This window comes from Bubalus kerabau, chromosome 17, assembly GCF_029407905.1.
Source record: "Bubalus kerabau isolate K-KA32 ecotype Philippines breed swamp buffalo chromosome 17, PCC_UOA_SB_1v2, whole genome shotgun sequence".
NCBI classification, from domain to species: Eukaryota; Metazoa; Chordata; class Mammalia; order Artiodactyla; family Bovidae; genus Bubalus; species Bubalus kerabau.
This window is the reverse complement of record NC_073640.1, coordinates 55,603,372-55,618,343: the sequence shown is the minus strand read 5'-3', so window position 1 is coordinate 55,618,343 and position 14,972 is coordinate 55,603,372. Positions and strand designations below refer to the sequence as shown.

The following is a 14,972-nucleotide window of genomic DNA, read 5'->3' as shown; positions in this document are numbered from 1 at the left end:
GGGCTCGATCCCTGGGTTGGGAAGATCCCCTGAAGGACGAAGTGGCAACCCACTCCAGTATTCTTGCCTGGAGAATCCCACCTGGTGGGCTACACAGTCCATGGGGTTGCAAAGAGTCAGACACGACTGAGCATGCACACACATACACCTTTTCAGAAAATGTTTACCAATATTGGTCTCAGGAAGAAAAAACATTTCATTGTATCATTTCAATTGATACAGAAAAGGCATCTGACAAAATAAAATACCCAGTAATGATAAAAATCTTTGAGCAAACTAGGGAAAGAACTTCAACTTGATAAAAGACATGGAGAAAGCCAGGTGACATCATACTTAGTAAAGACTGAAGGCTTTTCCCATGTGACAGGACAAAGCAGGAACATTCTCTCTCACCACTTCTATTCAAAATTGCACTGGAAGTCTTAGCCAGTGCACCAAAGCGAGGGACAGAAAGGTATATGGATTGGCAAGGAAGAAATAATTATCTACCCAAGAAAATTCTAAGGAATCTACAAACACCTAGAATTTAGAAGCAGTATATCAAGGTCATATAAAGCCAATAAATACAAAAACACAAATCAATTATATTTCAAAATCCTACCAAACTCCAAGAGATAGTGAAGGAGAGGGAAGCCTGGTGTGCTGCAGTCCTTGGGATCGCAAAGAATCGGACACGACTGAACGACTGAACAACAACTTTTTGCCTGGAGAATCCCAGGGACAGAGGAGCCTGGTGGGGCTATAGTCTGTGGGGTCTCAAAGAGTCCAATTTTCACTTCCCTAGTAATGTATAATATTTCTATGCCCTAGCAATATATAAAATTTAAAAATAATGCCATTTACAATCTCTCCAAAGAATGAAATATTAGGTTAAATCTAACAACATGTAGAGAATTTGCGTGCTAAGCATTACAAAGTACTGATAGAAAGAAACCAAAAAACACCTAAATAATTGAAGAGATATACAGTGTTCATGAATTAGAATACTCAACACAGTAAACATATCTGCTGCTACTGCTGCAAAGTCACATCAGTCATGTCTGACTCTGTGCGACCCCATAGACGGAAGCCCACCAGGCTCCCCCGTCCCTGGGATTCTCCAGGCAAGAACACTGGAGTGGGTTGCCATTTCCTTCTCCAATGCATGAAAGTGAAAAGTGAAGTCGCTCAGTCGCTCAGTCGTGTCTGACTCTTAGCGACTCCATGGACTGCAGCCTACCAGGTTCCTCCATCCATGGGATTTTCCAGGCAAGAGTGCTAGAGTGGGGTGCCATTGCCTTCTCTGTAAACAGATCAATTATCCCCAAATTGATTTACAGATTTAATGCAACATTAATCAAATTTCTAGCAGCATTTTTTTTTTTTTTGGCATCAACGCAAGGCATGCAGGACCTTAGTTCCCCAACCAGGGAATGAACCCACACCCCCTGCAGTGGAAGCTCAGAGTCTTAACCACTGGACCTCCAGGAAAGTCACCCAGTAGCATTTTCTTAATACAGATTGTGTGCATGTGTGTGTAGTTGCTCAGTGGGGTCTCTTTGTGACCCCATGGACTGTAGCCCACCAGGCTTCTCTCTGTCCATGGGATTCTCCAGGCAAGAATATTGGAGTGGGTTGCCATCCCTTTCTCCAGGGGATCTTCCTGACCCAGGATTGAACCCACATCTCCTGTGTCTCCTGCATTGCAGGTGGATTCCGTTGAGTCATCACAGAAGCCCGTAGATGTGGATTAGCTCTAAAGCTTTTGCACAGCAAAGAAAGCCATAGACTAGACGAAAAGACAATCCTCAGAATGGGGAGAAAATATTTGCAAGTGAAACAACTGACAAAGGATTAATCTTCAAAATATACAAGCAGTTCGTGCAACTCAATATCAAAAAGACAAACAACCAATCAAACAATGGGCAGAAACTACCTAAACAGACTTTTGTGCAAAGAAAACACACAGATGGCCAACAAACACATGAAAACATGTTCAACATCAGTCAGTATTGGAGAAGCTCAACATCACTATTAGAGAAATGTAAACCAAAACTACAGCAAGGTATCAGCTCACACCACTTGGAATGGTTGTCATCAAAAAATCTGCAAATAAATGTTGGAGAGGACGTGGAGAAAAGGGAACCCTCTTGCACTGTTGGTGGGACTGTAAACTGATAAAGCCACCATGGAGACTGGTATGGAGGTTCATTTAAAAATCAAACTACCATATGACCCAGCAAAACCACTACTGGGCATATACCCTGAGAAAACCATAACTGAAAAAGACACACGCACCCCTGTTCATTGCAACACTATGGACATGGGAGCAGTCTAACTGTCCATTGACAGACGAATGGATAAAGAAGTGGTGGTGCATATATGCAATGGAATATTACTCGGCCATAAAAAGGGATGAAATTGGGTCATTGGTAGTGATATAGATGAACCTAGAGTCTGTCATACAGAAGGAAGTCAGAAAAAACAAATATCATATATTAAGGCATATATATGGAATCTAGAAAACTGGTACTGATGAACAACAAATATTAATAGTTACAGAGCAGGAATAGAGACACAGATGTAGAGAACAGACATGCGTACACAGCCAGGGAAGGAGAGGGCGGGACGAATTGAGAGAGTAGCACTGATGTACATATACCACCGTGTGTAAAGGTGATGGTGAGAGCTACTGTGGAGCACAGGGAGCTCTGCTCAGTGCTCTGTGATGACCTAGAGGGGTGGGAGGGAGGCTCAAGGGGGAGGAGATATATGTATACTTATAACTGATTCACATTCCTGTACAGCAGAAACCAACATGATATCGTCAAGCAATTATATTCCAATTAAAAATAAATGAAATGTATATGGAAAAGCAAAGAAACTAATAGACAAGTTTTTATTTTAAAAGAGTAAACTGAAAGAAACACACCACCTGATGTTGAGAGATACTCTAAAGCTACAGTAATCAAGAATGTCGTGATAGTGAAGGGGCAGACACATAGATTAGTGGAAAACAGAAAGTTCAGAAATGTACGCATATAAATCTGGCAAACTGACAAAGAGGCAAAAGTGATTCAGTGGAGAAAGGACAGTCTTTCAACAAATGATGTTTGAACAACTGACCTCCAGTGCAGAAAAAGGATGAGCCTTAACCTAAACGTACACCTGATACAAAAATTAGCAATGACTTACAGATCTCACTACAAAACTATAAAATTTAAAAAATAGTAAGAGGATGTATGTATAACTGATTCACTTTGCTGTACACCTGAAATTAAAACACTATCAATCCACACACTCCAATATTTTTTTTAAAAAGGGGGGGAAATTTTAAAAAGAAAACATAAGAGAAAATCTCTGGGATCTGAGACTAAGCAAAGAATTCTTAGACTTGACACCGCAAGTACACTCCATATAAAAACACATTCAGATTTCAGTTCAGTCACTCAGTTGTGTCCGACTCTTTGTGACCCCATGAACCGCAGCTAAATCTTATCAAATTTTAAGAGAATGAAACAAACAAGCAATGGGCAGGAAGAAAATATTTGCAAAACACATATTCAAAAAATATTCTCTCCATAATATATAAAGAACTTTCAAAACTCAACAGTAACCAACAAGCCAATTGAAAATGGGCAAAAAGACATCAATGTACACTTCACCAAAGCAGATATAATGATGACAAATAAACACATGAAAATACATACAACATCATTAGCAGTTAAGGAAATTACAAGTTAAACCACAATTAGATTCCACCACACACCTTCCCTTGTGGCTCAGCTGGTAAAGAATCCACCTGCAATGTGGGAGACATGGGCTCGATCCCTGGCTGGGTTGGGAAGATCCCCTGGAGAAGGGAAAAGCTACCCACTCCAGTATTCTGGCCTGGAGAATTCCATGGGCTGTACAGTCTGGCGTCACAAAGAGACGGACATGACTGAATGACTTTCACTTTCAGACATCGATTAGAATGCCTTAAATAAAAAATAGGAGCAATATACAAGCAGCTCATGAAGCTCAATACCAGAAAGACAAAACAATCCCATCAAAAAGTGGGCAGAAGACCAAAACAGGTGTTTCTCCAAAGAAGATATACAGATGGCTAATAAACACAAAAAAAGATGCTCAATGTCACTCAGTATTAGAGAAACACAAAACAAAATTACCACAAGGTTATCACTTCACACCCGTCAGAATAGCCATCATCATCAGGTCTACAAACAATAAATGCTGGAGAGGGTGTGGAGAAAAGGGAGCCCTCTTGTTGCACTGTTGGTGGGAATGCAAATTGATACAGCCACTATGGAGAACAGTATGGCGATTCCTTAAAAAACTAGGAATAAAACTATCATATGACCCAGCAATCCCATTCCTGGGCATATACCCTGAAGAAACCATAACTGAAAAAGACACATGGACCCCAATGTTCATTGCAGCACCATTTACAACAGCTAGGACATGAAAGCAACCTAAGTGTCCATTGACAGATGAATGGATAAGGAAGTTGTGGTACATATACACAATGAAATATTACTCAGTCAAAAATGAATGCATTTGAGTCAGTTCTAATGAGGTGTATGAACCTAGAGCCTGCTACCCAGAGTGAACTAAGTCAGAAAGAGAAAACAAATAGTGTATGTTAAGGCATATATATGGAATATAGAAAGATGGTACTGATAAACCCACTTTCAGGCCAGCAGTGGAGATGCAGACATAGAGAACAGACTCATAGACACAGTGGGGGAATGACAGGGCAGGATGAATTGAGAGAGTAGCATGGAAACATACAAACCACCATATGTAAAATGGATAGCCGGTGGGGATTTGCTGTATGACTCTGTGACAACCTAGAGGGGTGGAGTGGGGTGGGGTGGGGTGGGAGGGAGGTACTAGAGGGAGGGGACATATGTACACCTATGGCTGATTAATGTTGATGTATGGCAGAAACCAACAATACCGTAAAGCAATTATCCTCCAATTAAAATCTAAAAACAAAACAAAAATAGGAACAATGTCAAATTGTCATGAGGTCCCAGAGCAACTGGAATTCTCATATATGACTGGGGAGGGGAGGAATGGAAAATGGCACAGACAAGAGGAGAAGGGGCAACAGAGGATGAGTTGGTTGGATGGTCTCACTGACTCAATGGACATGATTTTGAGCAAACTCAGGGAGAGAGTGAAGGACAGGGAAGCCTGGCGTGCTGCAGTTCATGGGGTCTCAGAGTCGGACATGACTTCGCAACTGAACAACACTGGTGGAAATAAATTAGAAAAGTTGCAACAAATTTAAAAATACTCTAGAGTACTCTTCTCAGCAATCTTTCCTAGAGAAATGAAAACTTATGCTTATAGTAAAGGGCTTCCTTGGTGGCTCAGAGGGTAAAGAATCTGCCTGCAATGCAGTAGACCTGGGTTTGAATCCTGGATTTGGAAGATCCCCTGGAGAATGGAATGGCTACCCACTTCAGTATTCTTGCCTGGAGAATTCTATGGACAGAGGAGCCTGGTGGGCTACAGTCCATGGGGTTGCAAAGAGTCCAACATGACTGAAAACCTGTACATGAATATTTATACCTGCCTTATTCATAATTGTCAGTAACTGGAAATAACCCAAATGCCCCTCAAAGGGTGGATGGATAAATAAACTGCAGTATATCCACACAATGAAATACCATTCAACCATAAAAAGGAACCAACCATTGATATATACAACTCTGATGAATCTTAATTTAAAATTAAGATTACTTTGGCCACCTGATGCAAAGAACTGACTCATTGGAAAAGACCCTGATGCTGGGAAAGACTGAAGGCAGGAGGAGAAGGGGACGGCAGAGGACAAGATGGTTGGATGGCATCACTGACTCGATGGACATGAGTTTGAGCAAGCTCCAGGAATTGGTGATGGACAGGGAAGCCTGGCATGCTGCAGTCCATGGGGTTACAAAGAGTCAGACATGACTGAGCGACTGAACAGAACTTAAAATTATTTATTTATTCATTTGACTGCAGCGGGTCTTAGTTGCGGTATGTGGGACCCTCAATTGCAATCTGTAAGATCTTTAGTTGCAGCATGTGAGGTCTAGTTCCCCCACCAGGGATGGAATCCGGGGTCCCTGCATTGTCTTAACCACTGGACCACTAGGGAAGTCCCTTGAAGGAATTATCTTAATTGAAAGAATCCAGTTACATAATGTTAAGCACTATATAATTTCATTTAAATGGCATTCTCTAAAAGACAATACCATAGGGTTAGAGAGCATACCATTGGTTTTGAGGGTTTATCAACGTAATGAGGAGGAGCCATAAAGAGATAGCATAAGGAAGTTTTTTGGTGTGAAGATACCATTTTGTATTCTGAGTATGACGCTTACACGCATCTATACATGTGTTAAAATTCACAGCATTTGGGAACTCTCTGGTCATCCAGTAGTTAAGACTCCATGCTTCCAGTGCAGGGTACGCAGTTTCGATCCCTGGTTATGGAACTAAGATTCCCGCAAGCCATACAGAATGGCCAATAAATAAATAATTCAAAGAATTAAACACCAAAATATTCTTTATTATTATAAAGTAAAATAGTAATATTTTAAATAAACTTTGAAAAAATAGACTATCTGAAGCACAAATATTTTTGAAATTTATTACATGTGTGGAGTGAAATGTATGATAGCACAAAGGACAGAAGGGAGAAACTAGAAGCGTGAGGTTGTAATGATCTGACATCATTCTTTAAGCAACGTAGCATTATTTTAAGATAGATTATGACATTGTGTGGGCTTCCAAGGTGGCAGTAGTGGTAAAGAATCTGCCTGCCGATGCAAGAGACATGGGTTTGATCCCTGGATTGGGAAGATCCCCTGGAGTAGGAAATGGCAACCCGCTCTAGTATTCTTGTCTGGAAAATTCCACAGAGGAGTCTGGTGGGCTACAGTCCATGAGATCACAGAAAAACTGGACATGACTTGGTGATGAAACAACAACAACACACCTATTAGAATGGATCAAATTAATAAGGAAGGAAGTTCTACTCAGAATGCACAACTGGAACTCACATAAAATTTAACAGCACTTTTGAAAATCATTTGATAGTTTATTATCAGAATGACTAAAATGTACCCTAAGACCCAGCAATCTTACTCCTAGACAGTGACCCAAAAGAAATGAAAACGTGCTTTCAAAAATCTGTACACAATGTTTATAGCAGCTTTATTCATAAGTGCCAACTGCTGAAAACAAACTGAAATCTCCATCAGCTGGTTAATAGGTAAACAACTGTGATAGATGCATATCATAAATTTATATCCATGCCATAACATGAAATAGAATCTTAAGAGGAATGAACTGATTAATGAACTAATTAATTCTAATTAATTGATAAACATTAAATTAACAATATTGATGAACCTCGACTTTATGTTAAATCAGTAAGTCATACATGAAAACATAATTTAGTTATATGACATTTCAATTTTGATTCAGTTCATGTGACATTATGAACCATAAAGTTGACGTTTGTATCAAAAATAGTACAACTTACTGGGAGCGGGGGAAGTCTGGCTGTTTTTTTAAAAATCTTAATATACTATCTTTCCTGTGCCCTAGTGATTACCCTCCTAGGTGTTGATGTAGGACAAATTAATTCATGGAAATAATTATATAGAAATGTTTGGCCAAAATGGTAGAGTTAAGGACTTTGGAAAGTCCACTCTACATAAAAAAAAAAGAAAAAAAAATTGGCAGATATGGAATTGACTTTTTTCCAGAACTCTGGAAGTTAACCAAAGACCTGCAGCAACCAACCCAGGTGGATTTAGTCAAGAAAAAATGCTGAATCTCAGTCAGGAGAGGAAGGTCTATGGTTTTTCTTTAGCTTAGGCCCACCTCCCACTCCCCAGCTCAGCTGAGGAAACTGAGACCCTGTTCTTCCAATCCTGGAAGAAGCAGAGCAGACCTAGAGCTGTTCCCAAGCCTCCTTCCCAAGGAGTTATTATTGGGGCAGTTGGTAGATTCCCTGGAAGGCCCACCCCATACAATGTTCATGCACCATGGTGGCCCAAGGCAGTTCAGTTGGGGCCCATAATGAACTAATCACAAAGCTTAAAAGGGAAAGCTGAGGAGTGAGACGTCCTGTATGGGTTCCTGGTCAACCAAAATATAATGTGGGAGGCTGCAGATAAGAGTTTATCTGGGGTCTTAAGAATTGCAAATCAGGAGATGCAGGTTCAGGTAACCACACAAGTGTGTTCCAAAGAAGGGAGAGTCGTGGACTTACAAAGACAAAAAGCTACGAAGGTTGTCAAAAGTTGCTGGGTGATTTGCAGCAACATGAACGCAACTAGAGATAATCATACTAAGTGAAGTTCAGAAAGAGAAAGACATACTGTATGGTATCACTCATATATCACTTATATGGAATCTAAAATATGACAAATTGAACCTATCTGTGAAACAGAACGGGAGAAAATATTGGCAAATCATGTATCTGCTAGTATTTAGAACATACGCTGTACTATTACAACCCAATAATACAAAGTCAAATAACCCAGTTTTAAAATGAGAAGATTAGTTGTTAGGAAAAGGCAGATCAAAACCACTTCACACCCACTCGGATTGCCAGAATGAAAAAAATAAAAAAATCCACAAGCAATAAGGGTCGGTAAAGATGTGGAGAAATTAGAACCATCAAACATTGCTATTAGGATCGTAAAATGGTGCAACCACTTTGGAAAACAGTCTGGCAGTTTCCCAAACATTTAAACATAGAGTTACTAGATGACCCAGTAATTCCACTTCTAAAGAGAAATGTCCCAGACAAATGAAAACATATTCACACAAAAACATGTATAGAGGTTTACAGTAGCATTATATACAGCAGTCAGAAGGTGGAAACAATCCAAATGGATGAGTAGATCAACAAAATGTACTACATCATAAACAGAATATTATTCAGTCACAAAAAAGGACGGAGTAGTGATACATGTCACACATGGATAAACCTTGAAAACATTACACCATATCAAGCTGAAAACATTACACCCTATCCAGCAAGCCAGTCACAAAAAGACTATATATTATAGGACCCCATTTTCATGAGGGGTTTGGGGGGTGTAGTAACTAAAGGGTACAGTGTTGCTTTTGAGGTGATGAAAATGCTCCAAGATTAACTGTGGTGATAGGTGCACATATCCATGAATATATGAAAAACTACTGAATGTTACATTTTAAGTGGGTGTATTACACAGTATGTGAATTATAGCTCAATTAAGCAGTTATAAAAAGTAGGCAAAGACAGCACTCTTCAAAATCACTTTTTCTATTATTGCAAATATTATCACGAATGCCTATGTTTTTTTTTAAATTATGAAAGTATGATAACACATTTACTTGGAAGATACAAGTAACTTGGAAAATACAGAACAAGGTTACATATAGTTCCACTATACATAACTCAGCAACCAAACAACCAAAAATATATTACAATTATTTCTTAAGTGGATAAATTAAGATATTTGGTTAGAGTTTCAATAGCAAACACTCAAAAAATTAATAGAATGAATATACAGAGAACATAGTAGAGCTGAAAAGCACTATGAACTAATTCTACAGAATTAAAATTTTTACAATTTTCACACAACAGTAGGATACAAATTCTAGTCAAGTTCCCATAAACTAGGAGACACTGGAACATATCCAGGAACATAAACACATGCAAAAATTTCATGGTTGAAAGGATGAATGCCTTTTTTTTTTAAAGAGCGCTGAAAACAACTGGCTTAAAGGAGAGATAAATTGGGAGTATGGGATTAAGAGAAGCACACTACCACATATAAAATAGATAAAGAGCAGTATTTTCTGTATAGTACATGGAACCATATTCAGTATCTTATAATAAACTATAAGAGAAGAAGTTTGAAAACAGAATACAGATATATAAATATACATGTAACTGAGTCACTTTGCTATACATCTAAGACACAATATTGTAAGATCAACTTCAATAATAAGTAAATAAAATTCAAGTCAGAAAACTGGTTTGTAATGAAGTAGTAATGCAGAAATTTTTAAATTCACCTTTATACTATTATTTGGGAAACAAACGAGAACAAGCAAAAACTATAAATGAAATTGCACCATAAAAGGCAAATGCCTGGCACATCACAAGTACTAAATATTTGGTATCATCTTTCATACTTCCAGAAATCAGAAAAGACACGGCCATGCATTACAAAATAAGACATGAGAAAACAACTCACCTGGAACTTGGTTGTTTTCTCCTTCCTCTGGGGAAGGGCAGAGTCACGAGAAGACAGAGCTAGAAAAAGACATGATGAGAGAAAGGCAGGAACCCCCTAGCCTGTTTGGCATCTTTGTGAAAATTACAAGAAGGTGCCCCTCCACAGAGCAGATGTGGCCCCACATGCCTTGGTGAGCCAAGTGTGAGCTGGGGTCCAGGTGCCACTAATTCACCTTGGCTGAGCACCATCATGGTCAGCAGCTGGTCCCCAGAGCACCCAGGCTGGCTGTACTATCCTGGGAAACGTGGGTAGGGAGGCAATAGAATGTATTTTGGTGCTGGATCCAAAATGCCCGAGTTCAAGTCATGGCCAGGCTACTCACTGGTCAAGTAACTTGTGCTTACATTAATTCGCCATCTGCAAGTTGAGGACTCCAACAGAGCCTACCTCTCAAGATAGTTGTGAGGATTCAACATGTGGGCAGGTGAAAAGCTGTTCTCACGTTCCCTCGGGGACCCTTCCTTTCCTGGCCACTGCACAGAAGCTGATGCTATGCTGCACGGTAAAGCCATCTTTGTCAAAGAGCTTGTCAGACACCTGAACATCAGACTGTAATCTTGAAAAGTGTAAAATTCTAAGCGCTACTTATCTGTTGCCTAGTTATTTTATATTCATAATTAAAAAAGAAAGGAACCAGGCTTCCCTGGTAGCTCAGTGGTAAAGAACCAACCTGCAATGCAGGAGAAGTGGGTTCAATCCCTGAGTAGGAAAGATCCCCTAGAAGAAGGAAATGGCAGCCCACTCCAGTATTCTTCCTCAGGAAATCCCATGGACAGAGGAGCCTGGTGGGTTACAGTCCACAGAGCTGCAAAAGAGTCAGACACATCTGAGTAACTAAACAACAACAAAAAAAACCCCAAATCATTGCTGGTCAATTTTCTTCGTGAAGCCAGTCTCTATTTCACTGTTTCTTTTAACTGCTTTTTGGGCCCCATCCCACAGTATGTGAAGGAGTCTTAATTCCCTGACCAGGGAGTAAACCTGCACCCCCTGCATTGGAAGGCAGAGTCTCAATCACTGGACCACCAGGGAAGTCCCTGTGAGTCTCTGTTTTAATAGTACTTGAGCAGCGATGACAAAAACCCAACCCATGTAGTCATTTTGGAGGTTCTGTGAGCCTTAGGGCCTGGCACATTAAATTCTCAACAACTAATGAGGTCTGGGATGACCATTGCTCCAATATAACAGATAGGAATGCAGAAGTTCAAAGAGACCAAGATACCCGGGTGTTACAGCTGGCAAGTGGCAGTGGTTGGGACTGAATCCAGGTTTTTTGTTTTTGGGATCTGTAAAAAATCTCTTATGGAAATTTAAAAACATATATGGGCTTTCCTAGTGGCTCAGTGGTAAAGAACCCACCTGCCAATGCAGGAGACGCCGGTTTGATCCCTGGGTCAGGAAGATTCCCTGGCGAAGGAAATGTCAATTCACTCCAGTATTCTTGCCTGGAAAATTCCATGGACAGAGGAGCCTGGTGGACTAAACTACAACTAAAGGGGTAGTAACTGAATCCACTTCTGACTCAAAAACTTGTGCTCTTCACCTCATCACCAGGCTGCTCTAAAGACAAGTACAGACGAGAAGGGGGGATTCTCATGGAATCAGGAAAGGGCAGTCCAGGAGTGGATTCGTTTCCTACAGCTGCTGTAGAAAATTAGTACAAACTCAGGGGCAAACAACACAAATGCATTCTCTTACAGTTCTGGAGGTTAGAAGTCGGAAGTGAGTAAGGCTAACATCAAGGTGCGTGCAGGGCTGGGTCTTCCTGGCGGCTCTGTGGAAAGCTCAGTCTCTCACCTCTTCCAGCTTCAGATGATGCGCGTGGTCCCTTCTGCCATCTTTAAAGCCAGGTGCCTGCTATTTTCTGACAGCCGGCCTGCCTCTTCTAAGATGCTTGTGATTACATTGGGCCCACCTGGATCATCTGAGCTCCTCTCCCCATCTCCAGACATTAATTACACCTGCAAAGTCCCTCTTGCCACATAAGGGAACATATGTACAGGTTCTTGGGGGTCAGGACATCTTTAGGGGGCACGAACTCAGTCAACCACAAAGAGTAGAGGACAGACACACAGAAAAGGGGAAAGCTCCTGCTGACATGCAATCATAACTTTGAGGGGTGTGTGTGTGGTTTCTGGAGCCATAACTTTGAGGGGGATGTGTGTGTGTGTGTGGGGGGGGGGGTTTCCTGGAGCCATAACTTTGAAGGGTGTGTGTGTGTGTGTGTGTGGTTTCTGGAGCCATAACTTTGAGACTTGTGTGTGTGTGTGTGTGTGTGTGTGTTTGGCTGCATCACGCAGCAGGTGGGATCTTAGTTCCCTGACCAGGGATGGAACCTGCAGCCCCTGCACTGGAAGGTGGTGCCTCAACCACTGGACCACCAGGTAAGTCCCTCTTTGAGGTTTTGATAGTGACTAGCTACCTCTCTGTGCTTCACGTGGGTAAAAGGAAGAAAATCATAACCTCCTCACTAGGTCTTCAGGAGACATAACACAGTGACTATACATGAAACATGGATCTGTGGTAGGCACGTGGTTAAACATTTAGACGTGTTCCCTATTCTTGTTAGTACTCATGCTCAGTCGTGATCAACTCTATGTGACCCCATGGACTGTAACCCGCCGGCTCCTCTGTCCATGGGATTCCCCAGGCAAGAATACTGGAGTGGGTCACCATGCCTTCCTGCAGGGGATCTTCCCGACCCAGGGATTGAACCTGCACCACCTGCATCTCCTGCATTGTCAGGTGGATTCTTTACCACTGAGCTATCGGGGATGCCTATTCTTGTTAGTGTCTATCCTTACTTGAAGGAGCATCCCGTTCCAATTCCTGATTTCCTCTCTCTGCCTCCAGGATCATCAGATGCCTTCTGCCTTGTATCTGGGGGACACACAGAGATCTGGCAGTTCTGGATGTTTAATTGGAAAAACTCATTGGACCAAATAAGGGTCAGTTCTGTCTGTACGACCCAGATAATCATGATGGTGTGATCACTGACCTAGAGCCAGACATCCTGGAATGTGAAGTCAAGTGGGCCTTAGAAAGCATCACTAGGAACAAAGCTAGTGGAGGTGATGGAATTCCAGTTGAGCTATTTCAAATCCTGAAAGATGATGCTGTGAAAGTGCTGCGCTCAATATGCCAGCAAATTTGGAAAACTCAGCAGTGGCCACAGGACTGGAAAAGGTCCGTTTTCTTTCCAATCCCAAAGAAAGGCGGTGTCAGAAAATGCTCAAACTACTGCACAATTGCCCTCATCACACACGCTAGTAAAGTAATGTTCAAAATTCTCCAAGCCAGGATTCAGCAGTATGTGAACCGTGAACTTCCAGATGTTCAAGCTGGTTTTAGAAAAGGCAGAGGAACCAGAGATCAAATTGCCAACATCCGCTGAATCATGGAAAAAGCAACAGTTCCAGAAAAACATGTCTGCTTTATTGACTATGCCAAAGCCTTTGACTGTGTGGATCACAATAAACTGTGAAAAGTTCTGAAAGAGATAGGAATACCAGACCACCTGACCTGCCTCTTGAGAAACCTGTATGCAGGTCAGGAAGCAACAGTTAGAACTGGACATGGAACAACATACTGGTTCCAAATAGGAAAAGGAGTACATCAAGGCTGTATATTGTCACTCTGCTTATTTAACTTATATGCAGAGTACATCATGAGAAACGCTGGGCTGGAGGAAGCACCAGCTGGAATCAAGATTGCCGGGAGAAATATCAGTCACCTCAGATATGCAGATGACACTACCCTTATGGCAGAAAGTGAAGAGGAACTAAAAAGCCTCTTGATGAAAGTGGAAGTGGAGAGTGAAAAAGTTGGCCTAAAGCTCAACATTCAGAAAACTAAGATCATGGCATCTGGTCCCATCACTTCATGGGAATTAAATGGGGAAACAGTGTTAGTTTATTTTGGGGGGGCTCCAAAATCACTGCAGATGGTGACTGCAGCCATGAAATTAAAAGACGCTTACTCCTTGGAAGGAAAGTTATGACTAACCAAGATAGCATATTGAAAAGCAGAGACATTACTTTGCCAACAAAGGTCCATATAGTCAAGGCTTTGGTTTTTCCAGTGGTCATGTATGGATGTGCGAGTTGGACTGTGAAGGAAGCTGAGTGCCAAAGAATTGATGCTTTTGAACTGTGGTGCTGGAGAAGACTCTTGAGAGTCCCTTGGACTGCAAGGAGATCCAACCAGTCCAACCTAAAAAGAGATCAGTCTTGGGTGTTCATTGGAAGGACTGATGCTGAAGCTGAAACTCCAATACTTTGGCCATCTGATGCGAAGAGATGACTCATTGGAAAAGACCCTGATGCTGGGAGGGATTGGGGACAGGAGGAGAAGGGGACAACAGAGGATGAGATGGCTGGATGGCATCACTGACTCGATGGACATGAGTTTGAGTGAACTCCGGGAGTTGGTGATGGACAGGGAGGCCTGACTTGCTGCGATTCATGGGGTTGCAGAGTCGGACACGACTGAGCGACTGAATTGAACTGTTTGTGCTGTTTTGTCACAGTTTAGGGTCCCTCTAGAGGGGTTTCCTGGGCTTCTCTGGTGGCTCAGGTGGTAAAGAAATCTGTGAGCAATGCAGGACACTTGGGTTCAATCCCTAGTCTGGAAAGATCCCACATGCCAAAGAGCAACTAAGCCCATATGTCACAACTATTGAGCCTGTGC

At 41.5% G+C, this 14,972-nt stretch overlaps 1 long non-coding RNA gene across 4 annotated transcripts; it reads right to left on the bottom strand.

The window, feature by feature from the left end:
- Window positions 1-6,616: 6,616 nt before the first annotated feature.
- LOC129632207 (uncharacterized) lies at window positions 6,617-12,140 on the bottom strand. 4 transcript variants are annotated; one of them, XR_008704420.1, is made up of 5 exons: window positions 11,982-12,140; window positions 10,954-11,088; window positions 10,671-10,839; window positions 10,242-10,300; window positions 6,617-6,976 (listed from the first exon to the last, which is right to left on the bottom strand). It is a non-coding gene; the product is annotated as an uncharacterized LOC129632207 (long non-coding RNA). The 4 variants fall into 4 exon arrangements; XR_008704421.1 differs by having other exon boundaries at window positions 10,671-10,795; XR_008704418.1 differs by having other exon boundaries at window positions 10,671-10,778.
- Between the last annotated feature and the right edge of the window lie 2,832 nt (window positions 12,141-14,972).